The sequence below is a fragment of the Saimiri boliviensis genome, chromosome 19 (assembly GCF_048565385.1).
Source record: "Saimiri boliviensis isolate mSaiBol1 chromosome 19, mSaiBol1.pri, whole genome shotgun sequence".
NCBI lineage: Eukaryota > Metazoa > Chordata > Mammalia > Primates > Cebidae > Saimiri > Saimiri boliviensis.
The window spans coordinates 3,905,903-3,919,118 of record NC_133467.1 but is presented as its reverse complement, the minus strand read 5'-3'; positions in this window follow the sequence as shown (position 1 = coordinate 3,919,118).

Genomic DNA, 13,216 nt, shown 5'->3' with positions numbered 1-13,216 from the left:
AACTATTTTAAGTTTTAAATATAATGTAAACTAATATATAACTGGTCTGATATAAGTGAATATATTTTAGTGAATATGTTCAGCCTTATTCTGATTGATTTCTGTATGAATTCCCCATTTAAATTATCTCCACCTTAAAAAGTTATTTAATGTGATTAACGTGCATATTAAAAACTGTCAATGGGAAAGTCACAGAGTGATTTTTTCTTCTGTCAAAGCATTTGCATTTAATATTAAAAGGTAATAAACAGAACTTGTATAAAATACTCAGAAAACGAGCAGCTCTATTAAAGGGATTGTCAACAGAGATTCAAAATCCTTACTTCAAGTCACTTGGTCACACTGGTTACAAATCACTATTCCTTTGTTTAAAAATCATTTTTAAAGCAATTACTCCTTCATTTAACCTACAAAATTGTTGGCATAAAATCAATATTAAATCCTATAACTGATGCTAGATTGTCTAGAAATAAGTAATTTATGTTTTATCTCACAGTCATTTCTCTGGAGTGTCTCCACTGACTGAAGACTAATTAGAATACACCAAAAAATAATATTACAAAACTATCTTATGCTAATTCTTGTATGCAAAATTGCATATGGTTATAGTAAAAATTAAAAAGGTAGATTGCTTTCATTCATCAGGTATAATGATAACACATGGCTCCTAATGCACTCATTCATTAATATGGACAGTGCATTTTTGCATTTTTATTCAGTATATGACATCATGATTGAGACTGATGAAATTCTATAATATGTGAATGTGATTCCATGCTTTTAAAAACATTATAGTTTACTTAGTCTTTAAACTTATTTAAAATATGTTGAAAAGTAGTTTAGTTCTATAGAAATTATAATTCAGAATTTAAGTATTTTTTCTTTCGCTAAATCAAGATCTTCATATGTGGGCCAAGGCCCATTTTTAAATCATATTCAACCAAATAACTAAATTTATGTGATTTTTCTAGTTAAGCATGATGTTTACAACCTAAGAAAATGATCCAAAATGCAAATTGAAACATTTTGCATTCTGTTGAAATCATTTTAAAAGCCTTTCTTCAGGATGCAATATCAATTGCAAGCATTGTATGATCTGTGAAATGCTCAGTGATCTCTCCTCTCCTTACTTATCCACCTGTATCTCAGTTTTGCAGTCTCTGTGTCCTGTTTTATTGCATGGTCCACGGAGCCAAGGTCTTTAGACGTCTGAGAGTTCACTGAAATGTGTGCCCACAGTCATTCCTTACAACCCTAACTCTTAGGTCCACCTCTGAATTCATCTGCAGCTGGAGAAACAGTAGAGGCCATGCTGATAGCATCTTGCTCTCAATGCCGCATCTCTCTCCTTGTCTGCATGAGAGCAAATTCCAGTCCTGTGAAAGCTTGCCGGCTATGCAGCTGAAGTTTGGAGGAGTAACTGCTTCCAGGCACAACATCCAACCCATGGTGTGTGTGTCAGAGAAAGGAGGTGGGAGGCTGGAAGCTGTGAAAGAGCCTAGCCTCTCCATCTTTCCTGGGGAACAACATGTAAGTATGTCCTACGTGGTCCCCATAAGGCCGTAACAGACCTGAGCCCCAATGCCCAAAACAGACTCTTATTTATTAACGCACCTGTGTCCTTTTCTTCCTTACTGTTACTTTTTCAGCATTTTTTTTTTTTTAACTTTTGGTTCCTGGATCATGTCCAAAGTAAAGTATTTGCCCCTAACTCTTTGTTCCTGGGTTTACTTAACCTCACATGAGTGGTAAACACCCAGTTGAGTGGGAGCATCCATGACCAATATAAAAACATTGATTTATCTCAGACAAAGGAAGAGGCAGGGCAGGGGGTGGGAGGGTGCCATCACACCCAGGTGTAGGCCCCTATGATTAAACTCTCCAACGTGGAATTGCCTGAAGTTTCTTGCATACGTCAGATTATTACATGCCTCTGTGTCTTCTCTTATGCTGTTTTCTCATTGAGATGCTCTTCCTCCGCTTCTTCACTCGGATAAGTCCTTATCTTCAAAAAAGCAGCTCAGATACTATGTTCCGGAAAGCCTTCTCTTATTCCCAAAGCAGAGTCAAGCTTCTCCCATAGCAACCAGCAGGAACTTTATGTTATAATCCTTAACACATTATACTGAGATGATCTATTAAGATGCACTTTTTTTTCTGGTTTAGTTACTATTATTTTAATTGCATTTTAGGTTTTGGGGTACCTGTGAAGAACATGCAAGATTGCTGCATAGGTACACACATGGCTGTGTGATTTGCTGCCTTCCTCCCCATCACCTGTATCTGGCATTTCTCCCCATGCTCTCTCTCCCCAACTCCCCACCCCCCACTGTCCCGCCCCTATTTCCCCCCAACAGACCCCAGTGTGTAGTGCTCCCCTCCCTGTGTCCATGTGTTCTCATTGTTCAACATCCACCTATGAGCGAGAACATGCGGTGTTTGATTTTCTGTTCTTGTGTCAGTTTGCTGAGAATGATGGTTTCCAGTTTCATCCATGTCCCTACAAAGGACACAACCTCATCGTTTTTTATGGCTGCGTAGAATTCCATGGTGTATATGTGCCACATTTTCCCTGTCCAGTCTATCACTGATGGGCATTTGGGTTGGTTCCAGGTCTTTGCTAATGTAAACGGTGCTGCAATGAACATTCGTGTGCATGTGTCCTTATAGCAGAACGATTTATAATCCTTTGGCTATATACCCAGTAATGGGATTGCTGGGTCAAATGGAATTTCCATTTCTAGGTCCTTGAGGAATCCCCACACTGTCTTCTACGTTTTTAGACTGCACTGTAAGTTCTTTGAGAAAAGGGGCCACAACCCTTTGGCTTTGGGACTCCAGGGTAGGACACTCTCTATCACGTAGCAGACACTGATAATAATAAACAGGTTAATATCTTTTTTCAAGAAGCATTTATAAGATGTCGGGCAGTTTTAAGTGCTTTACCTATATTAACTCATTCCGTCCTCATGACAAGTTTTTGAGGTAACTACTATTATTATCACCATGTAAAAACAGCAAAGAAACTGAGGCATAGTCAAGCTATCTGACCTGCACTGCACTCAACTAGCAATTTATGAGTCAAAGACAGGCTGAGGCTCGAATCTACTCTCAAAGCTACCTGTCATTGCTTCTCTTGAGTTAAATATTGAACAATAGCATCTAACCAGTAGACCACATAATTTTTTAGCATTTTGGTATTTAATCTGGGCTAACTCAGTTCCATGTCTCTACATAGCTTTCAAAGGAAGAAACTAAAATTCACTCTCAAATCACATGATATTATTTATAAAAGCATTGGTAATAAAATATGTTTATCACAGCATTCCTAAAAAATCATATGATTTTTAAGTTACTAATGTAGATTATCTGTTGTACCAGAAATTTACTTAGAAAGTTGACCTGACACTCCGAGACATAAGATGCTCTGTTTACCTGTTACTGGTTTTTAGTGATTGATACTCACTTGAGAAAAAAATTCAGTGATTGATTATGAACATATTCATGATCAATAATCAACTCTCAATACATTGTTTAGCTTTGTAAATAAACCCAAAATGTGAGGCTTCTAGTACACGTGCTGTTAATGGCAGTATACTCAGTGCGTTTCAGAAAACAAGCCTCCAGTGGCATTGCGAGCCGTGTTTCACAGTGTATGCTTCCTGTATCCTGTCGACAGTGGCTATAACAGACACATAAACCAAAATTTACGCACTATTTAATCTGTAAATGTTCTGGGCCTTTTGCCCCTAGCAATGGAAATATGCCAGTAGCTTTCTGTTGTGTAATTCACTTTCTCCATCAGATTTCAGGAAATTTTAACTATTATGAAGTTATAAATTTTTAATATGATATCTGCATTGGTAGGCCTACAATACTCTGAAATCCAGACAGACTTCTTTCAGAATAAAATAATACCACTGTCCCCTGATCAGAAAAGGCCTATGGTCTACTTCCAAGATATATGTAAGTAAAAATATCTTTAAATGCATCATCCAGTAAACCTGGGGAACCATTTAAATATCTAGAAACTTCAGGCCTCATCTTAATGGAAAGATAATACTTCTAAAGGCATTATTTAAAAAAAAAATAAATAAATGGGACAAGTTGAAGTTATTTATTTTCTTAGCCAAACCATATAATTTAATGTTGACCTTTACTTTTTACTAACCTAAATTTTTAACAATCTCATTTAAGCAATTATTTAGTTACATGATTTACTCTCTAGATTTATTTTAAGTGAATCTCAATGAGTAAACATAACAATGTTATGGGTTTTTTCCCAATAAATAAATATTCTGGGTTTTTTTCAAATAAATATTCTTAAATAGTGGTTTCACCAGCAAATGAAAAGCATAAGAAAAAGAAAAATTAAATGAGAAGCCAATGAAAATGCACTGACTAGGATATTTGCTGATTTATAACTAGGAATTTATGAGTCTCATCAAATGCATTATTTTAAAAAGTTATTTCCTAATTACATTCCCATAAACCAAAGCAATGTCTTCAGCATAGGGAACTCATGAAACAATATATTTTAGTTTTCAGAGGGAGCCTCCTGTTTCTTGAAGGCTTCAGTCAGGTGAATAATTTGAATATGCATTTGGCTCAACAGTTTCTAAGGATTTGTTCTGAGCCCGGTGGGCTAACCTATTAAGTATAATTTAATAAGAATATCTTATTTAATTTTGTGCAGTAATTTAAAATTATATCTTTGTTTTCTGCTAGACAACTACTAGAGACAAGAATGAAAAATCTATCTACTTGCCTACTTCTATAGAATTTTCAGCACTTTTTTCCATGTAGGTTTAGGGTCTTGCTTCTTCTGTTTATATGTCAAAAGTGAGACAATAGCATTTTTAAACAAAAACATAATTATTGATGAGGATTGGAAAGATAGAGTTGAGCGGTTTTGACATCTAGGAAGTAGTTTATAATCCATGGTATACCATGGATTTCTGAAATGCAGAATGATTACAAAGTGAAGGTGAATATTTTTGCATACAAGCCATGGATGTAAAATGAATATAGAGTATTACATCATGCACTTATATATTCCATTGTCTGGAACACATATATGTCATGATGAAAAATGCACATACTTATTTAAAAGCATTACCAAAATCACTGTAATTTTTTGTCACGCTGTATTTCTCAATCAACAAATGCTGCAAGTATCACAACAAGCATGGTGTAAAATTATATTGATACTATAAAAACATATTTGTGTTTGAAATGCTTGGGAAAAACTGCTCTGAAAGGCTGTTGCTGACAGGCAAATTAGTCATATTTTCCTTTTCAGAGAATATATCACTCATCTGTGACTCAGAGATAACTTCAATATTTCACTATATTAAAAGAAGCGCTTTGTACCAGGAGTGAAGAGGCGAAGGACACAAATGAACTGTGAAGACCAAAAAAAAAAAAATTCCTCTTCTTTCCACAGTTACATTTTTATTAGAGATCTGGATTCTAAAATGTAAGCATCAGTCAGAGAGACTATAGCAGAAATCTGTCTGAACAATGTCATACATGCAGACTCCAAACTTCCACCTTAGATGTGGCACACTGCCATCAACCAAAATCTCAGCTATCAGATGATTTAATGTTACCCCCACCCTGTTTGGGGGATTTTTTTTTTTGCCATAAATATATCTAAGAAGAAGAATCACCTTCCAAAGACATCTAGGCCTCAATCTCCAAAATTTTGGGATATGTTAAGTTATATGGCAAAGGTAATATATTAAGGTAATGGATGAAATTAAGATTTCTAGTTAGTTAACCTTCAAAGAGAGAAAGTATCATGATTTATTCATGTGGAATCAATGTAGTCACAGGTGTCTTTAAAGAAGGAAAGAGAGGCAGAAAAGTCAGTATTAAAGGGATGCCATGGGAGGAAAACTGAAACAGCCATTGTAGGCTTTGGGAGGGAGCCATGAGCCAAGGGATGCAGGCAGCCTCTAGAAGCTGGTAACAGCAAGAAAACGCATCCTTGGCCAGGCATGGTGCTTCACACTGTAATCCCAGCATTTTGGGAGGCTGAGGCAGAAGGATCACTTGAGCCCAGGAGTTTGATACCACCCTGAACAACAGAGTGAGACCTCATCTCTACAAAAATAAAAAGCAAAACATCAGCTGAGCATGATGGCTTACACCTGTGGGTCCAGCTACTCCAGAGGCTGAGGCAGGTGGATTGCTTGAGCCTGGGAGGTTGAGGCCAGAGTGAGCATTGACTGTACCACTGCACTCCAGCCTGGGTTACAGTGTGATACCTGGTCTCAAAAAACTAATAATAATAAAGAAAAATAGATTCTTCCCTAGAACATCCAGGGGAAAAAAAAAAAAAAAAGCCCTGATAAGACTTTAATTACAGCCCAATGAGGCACGTCTCATACTTTGACCAGAACTGTAGGAGAATACATTTGAATTGCTTTAAGAAGCTAAATCTGCCCAGGCACATTGGCTCACACCTGTAATCCCCACACTTTGGGCAGCCGAGGCAGAAGGATCACTTGTCGTCAGGAGTTCGAGACCAGCCTGGCCAACATGGTAAAACCCCAACTTCATTAAAAATACAAAAAAATTATCTGGGCATGGTGGCTCATGCCTGTAGTCTCAGCTACATGGGAGGCTGAGGCAGGAGAATTGCTTGAGCCTGGGAGGTGGAGGTTGCAGTGGGCCAAGATCATGCCACTGCACTCTGCACCCCAGTCTGGGCAACAGGTGCAACTCTGTCTCAAAAACAAACAAACACAAAAGACACGAAATCTGTGGTAATTTGTTACAGTGTGTGCCTTAGCTCACTGTATAATATACCTTGGGCCACTGTATAACAGGAAACTAATACAGTGGGCTAAGTTATATGCATTAAAGAAATGTACATTTTCATGAACATAGAATAAATACAAGTGAAACCATAAATCAGCTTAACCCTTCCCCAGACAATTGTTGAACAGGATGACTTTTATGATGGAGCTGACCAGGATACAAATAATAAGCACAGATGCCTGCTTCTCTTCAGGGAAAAAAACTAGCCAGTAGAAATGAGGCAGAAGTGTACAACTGATGTTGAAAAGCACTCACTTTACCAAGTGGGATCAACTGAGGGTCGTTTCAGGACCTCTTGGCCTTTGGCTTGGTCATCACAGCACTGACTGCACAGAGATGGGCAGACTAGAAAGCACGTGGTTATAGGAAAGTGTGGGCGATCTGTGAGGGATTCGGGGACTCTCTGAGGGAGAAGAAATCCTTGGTGAAGGAGTAAAGTTAGAAATAAAACAATGAGGCCGGGCACGGTGGCTCACGCCTGTAATCCTACAACTTTGGGAGGCCAAGGTGGGTGGATCACCTGAGGTCAGGAGTTCAAGACATGCCTGTCTGTCAGGGTGAAACCCCATCTTTAAAAGAAAGAAAGAAAGAAAGAAAACAATGAATTACACTGGGAAAGGCAGCAGAAGCTCTGAGTAACTATAATTTTGTCATTAAAAAGTCCATATATTCAAGTGTAAAAAAAGGCAGTCATTTGATTTCTATTTAAATTTGTCTGTCTTAATGGATTAATATCAAGAGGGGAAAAACATTAAAGAAATCCTTGTTCCCTGAAAAGAGAGCACAGAGCGGAATAGAGCAGCACTGAGCAAAGGTCCTAACCATTTTGGCACCAGGGATTGGTTTCATGGAGGACAATTTTCTACGGTGGCAAGGCATTGGTTTCCGGATGAAACTGTTCCACCTCATCAGGCATTAGATTCTGGTAAGGTGTGCACAGCCTAGATCCCTCGCGTGCGCAGTTCACAGTCGGGTTTGCTCTCCTGCGAGACTCCAGTTCACAGATGAGCTGACAGGAGGCGGAGCTCAGGTGACAGGGCAGCTCAGCGCTCACCTCCTGCCTGGGTCTTAGCAGGTCAGAGACCCAGGAGTGGTGCGTGGCCTGGGGTTGGGAACCTGGGACCCCTGGCATCCAGGAATGTTCGTTGGCAGCTTTTACAGGGCCCCTGTAGCGGGCAGGGTAACGTCATTCTCAGGTCTGGTACACATTTTGTGAGGATCTGGATTTTGACAGTACCCTCTCAGTTGATTAGGCTCTGGAAGATTGATTTCTACAACCAAATGAAAAGAGAATGATGATAAACCAGAAATCTAATTCCTGTGTTCAAAACGAGACGCACCTCTTCCCTGGGTCTTCTGCTAAGAGTGTATCCTTTTCAGTATCATGGCAACTGAGGTTGTCTGAAAGATTGTTTGCTCAATGGGCAAAGAAAAAGAGCAAAAGAATTAGAGGGGTGTTGTCTTAGTCTCTCTGTGTGCTGTAACAAAATACCACAGACTAGCTAATTATAAACAACTTAAACTGATTTCTCACAGTTCTGAAGGCTGGGAATTCCAAAATCAAAGCACTGGCAACTTTGGTGTCTGGTGGAGGTCTGTTTCTCGCAGATGGCCACCATCTGGGTGTCTTTAAATGGTGGCAAGAATGGAAGGGCGAAAAAGGCCTTAGCTGTTACCCTCAGCCTTTCTATACAGCACTGAGATATTCATGAGGGCAGAGCCCTTATCTCTTACCACTTTTCAACAGGACCCACCTCTTAATACCGTCACAGGGGGATTAAGTTTTAACACACGGGCACTGCATGGTGGCTCACACCTGTAATCTCAGTACATCAGGAGAACCCCTTGAGCTCAAGAGTTTGAGACCAGCCTGGACAACATGGAGAAACCTAGTCCCTACAAAAAGTACAAAAATTTACCGTCTCACACCAGTCAGAACAGCTGTTACCAAAAAGTCAAAAAATAACAGAGGTTGGCAAGGTTGTGAGGGAAAAGGAACACTTATACACTCTTGGTGAGGGCGCACCTTAGTTCAACCACTGTGGAAGACTGGGTGGCTGTTCCTCAAAGACCTAAAGACAGAAATACCATTCAACTCAGCAATCCCGTGATTGGGTATATCCCCAAAGTAATATAAATAATTCTATTATAAAGACACATGCAAGTTCTTTGCAGCACTATTTACAATAGCAAAGACATGGAATCAACCTAAATGCCCGTCAGTGGTAGACTGGATAAAGCAAATGTGGTATAAATACACCATAGACTATTACGCAGACATAAAAAAGAACAGGATCATGTCCTCTGCAAGGACACGGATGGAGCTGGAGGCATTATTCTTAGCAAACTAACACAGAAACAGGAAACCAAATAGTGCATGTTCTCACTTGTAAGTGAGAGCTACGTGATGTAAACACGTGGACACATAGGGGTAACAACACACACGGGGGCCTATCAGAGGGTGGAAGGTGGAAGGAGGGAGAAGATCAGGAGAAGTAACTAACGGGTACTAGGCTTAATACCTGGGTGATAGAATAATGTGCACAACAAACCCCCCATGACACACAGTTACCTAAGTAACAAACCTGCACATGTACCCCAGAAATTAAAATAAAAGTATAAACAAAAAAGTAAAAAATTCACTGGGTGTGGTAGTTCGCACCTGTTGTCCTAGCTACTTGAGGCTGAAATGTGAAGATCTCTTGAGCTGGAGAGGAGGAGGTTACAGTGAGTGAAATCACGCCACTGTACTCCGGCCTGGGTGACAAAGCAAGACCTTGTCTACAAAAAAAATAAAATTAACACGTGAATTTGGTGGGACATTCAGATCACAGCAGCCTCAAAAAATATTTTATCCAGAGCATGAAAATGCTTGATGAACTCTGCGTCGACAAAATCTACATCTAGCTCTCCAGTGAGCTGAGCACTAATTTCACTTGACACAGTATTTCTCTCATTTTTTTGCACTAAACTGAAAGGAAAATGTCAAATTCCAGTATTTAAATCATTTTATGAACTTCATTTGAAACATTTAAATATATAATTATGAAAAAAATGTTTAAAATACAAAAAACACAATATATTTGCTATATATTTTAATTTTAATGTTATTTATGTCCCAAGGATAAAACTCAGTTATATGGAATTAGATGATCTCCTGTGTTTGTCAGTAATCCACTTATAAGCAATGTTTTAAACAAAAGCATTTCTGAAGAAAAGCTCTCTCTCTGTGTTTCTCTCTATCATACACACACACAGACACACACACAGACACACACACACACACACACACATGTATTTTGATTATTGATAGTTACCTTCCTAATTTTGGCATCAGCACTATAACTTAAATATTCTTCCTTTTAGCTAAGTATATTCTAGTATTTTTTAAAGCAAATAAACAAAATCTTTTTGACTATCATTTAAGGAAGACAGGCATGAAAGTTCCCAGGTTCCAAGAGTAACAGCTGTGAACAAAGATGGTTTTCACTAACTTTTCTCAGAAGTCATTTCTCTCACACACTTCCTAAGAATAATCAGTAACCCATCACTGAAGGAAACTTGGAGTCATAGGTAATTACTGATAAATGTCAGCGTGTTCAATCAAGACCACAAAGGAAATGTACAAACCTCACCAAAACAGCAACCATCTTTATCTTTAAAAAAAGAGTGGTGTGAATAAACTTCTGCCTGTGGAGATGGGAGGAAATTTCATTATCAAACACTCCAGGACTCTATGTGAAATGTTTGTAAAATTAAAAATAACAACAAAAATATGCAAAAATTTCCAACAGAGATGCCAGCTACAATATACACTTAGCCATTCCTGGCCTCCTCTGATTTACCCACTCATCTATGGTAAATGTGAACCATGTGTACAGGAAGAAATATCAACATTTACAAATGGATATTTTGAATGAAATAAAAAATATGCTAGAATCAGGATTTTAAGTCTCTGGGTTTTCTATCATTCCTGTATAAATTCTCAAAATATGAAATCATATGTATTTTATTTATCCATATCCTCACTTTAAAAATCTATGCTGACAGCCTATTCTTTCTCAGAACGGAAGATGCCAAGATGATACAATATGGTGTCTGCCCACGAAGAGCTTGTATTCTCTGGAGGAGAAATTCATGTCCAGCGTCTCACATGGTGAGACAACATGAGAGATTTTTGAATTCTTGTTCTTCTACCGTGCTTGTTTTTGTCTCTCACTTGACTTCGGGCTTCCCTTGGCACTCTTGTTCAAAGAGCCTGCGTCCTGCAACTCTTTCAGGAATAATTCATTTTTATGATTATATGATACCCTGCTGAGGTGACACTAAGGTGGTCTTGGGATTGTGACCTTCACAAATGTTACACGTGTTTCTGAGACTGGGAACTGTGGCTCATGTACCCATAATCCCAGCATTTTGGGAGGCTGAGGCAGGAGGATTCCTTCAGCCCAGGAGTTTGAGACCAGATGGGGCAGCATTTTGAAACCTTCCTTCTCTTAAAAAAAAAAAAAAAAAAAATCAAAACATTAGCCAGAAGTGGTGGTATGCATCCATGGTCCCAGCTACCTGGGAGACTGACGAGGACTGACAGCTTGAGCCCCAGAGGTCTAAGCTGCAGTGAGCCACGGTCGTGCTACTGCACTCCAGCCTGGGTGACAGAGTGAGACCCTATCTCAAAAAATAAAATAAAATAAAAACAAGCATTTCTTCAGTGGTAGAGGTTTTGTTTGTTCATTTATTTTTGTTTTGTTTTTATCTTTATCACCACTCCCCCACCCCCCCACTCCTTTCTCTGGCTACACCATTCTCAATCTATTTCTCTGAAGCTTTCATTCTTGATGCTTATGTTTTTCCACCCCTTAGAGCTGAGACAGGAAGGCAAAAGGAAGTTCTTTTTGTAAGGCCGGCTACCTCGCAGAGGGTTAAGCAGACACATCCATCTCTCCGCGACTGATAACTACATCATCACCCAAGCTCGTTATCTGGCCTCGCCACATGGCTTCCCCACACCCGCCTTTGCATACCAGACCCAAGCCCACATTCACACTAAATTATGCATCCAACCCCAGCCCACTGTTGAAAAACCCTGCAGAAAATTTTTTAAAGAAGCTCCATAAAACTCTGCCCTGTAGCAGTCTGCCCTGTACGCCCCAGCAGGCCCACTTACCCAAGGTACCACCCGCCTACCAATGGCAACTAGCTCCAGGTATTTCCTGCTTCTTAACAGCCAATAAGATTGCCTTTGCTTTGTTTCCCCAGTAGCCAATTAATTGCCTTCCCTTCCCATAAAACCCCAGGCCCTGAACAGCCCGGGGTGATTTCTTTGGCCCCTTCTTGGACCACAGAACCTCACCAGGGAGCTGAATAAATTAGCTTCTCATTTTCTTATACTTGCCTCAGTTTCCTCATTTTACCTCAGCAATAAACGTTATACTTTTCCTTCTGCTAAGATAGTTTCAGAATTGAGAACTGGCAAAATCCTTTTCTTTGGAAAATAAATATTTGTTACGGAGAAGGCTATGAGCATGGTCACAGTGGTTACCTTTCCCTTCCCCTAGCCAGAGCCAAGAAGGGATATTTCTTGGACCTTCATCATAAAAATGTAGTGGCATTCCTGGAATAAAAGCCCACAGAAATATGGGGGCTCCCTAAGACTGTAACCCCAAGGAGGTTCTCATCCTTATACTAGTCTTCACTCGATTTCCAGCAGTTCATAGTTCCAGGAGCTTTTGTTCCAGGTGAGAAGATTTCAGTGGCTAGCTCTCTCTGGATGCACCTGTCTCTCAAGATTTTTGGGTGGTGGTTTGCCCTGTGACCTCAGTTCTCTGATGAGTCCAAGGCATCATGGTTCAGTTATTTTACTGTTGCTATAAAAATGGAAATGATGACTTCTAAGCATTTTATTTGTTGGGGCTGAAACTGGAAGTCACAAGTCATCTTTTATGTGCAATATTTATCCATGCATTACTACAGTAATACAATTTCCAACGTTCCTATTTAGAGACTGATTTTTTAAGAAAAATATCCTAGATCCTTATTTTCCACGCTTTGAAAGGGTAACAAAATGACAAAAATACATAAAATTCATCTGAGTCAAAAACTGAAACACACCTGAAATACACATAGGACAATTCAATGTTAAATAAAATTAGACACAATATAAATAAAATGTAAGTAAACATACAATGTCTTTGCCAGGCTCCTGCCATAGAATCCAGTATGAGACAAGTGACTTAAACAATAACATGAGAAAAAGAGTAAGCAAGTATAGCCATGAAAATCATGACGCAAAAGGAAGAAGACTGAGATTTTAAGTATGTAACATATTAGTCTCCACAGGTGAAAACATACCATTCCTGCATTTATACAGACCAATAAGACAAATTAA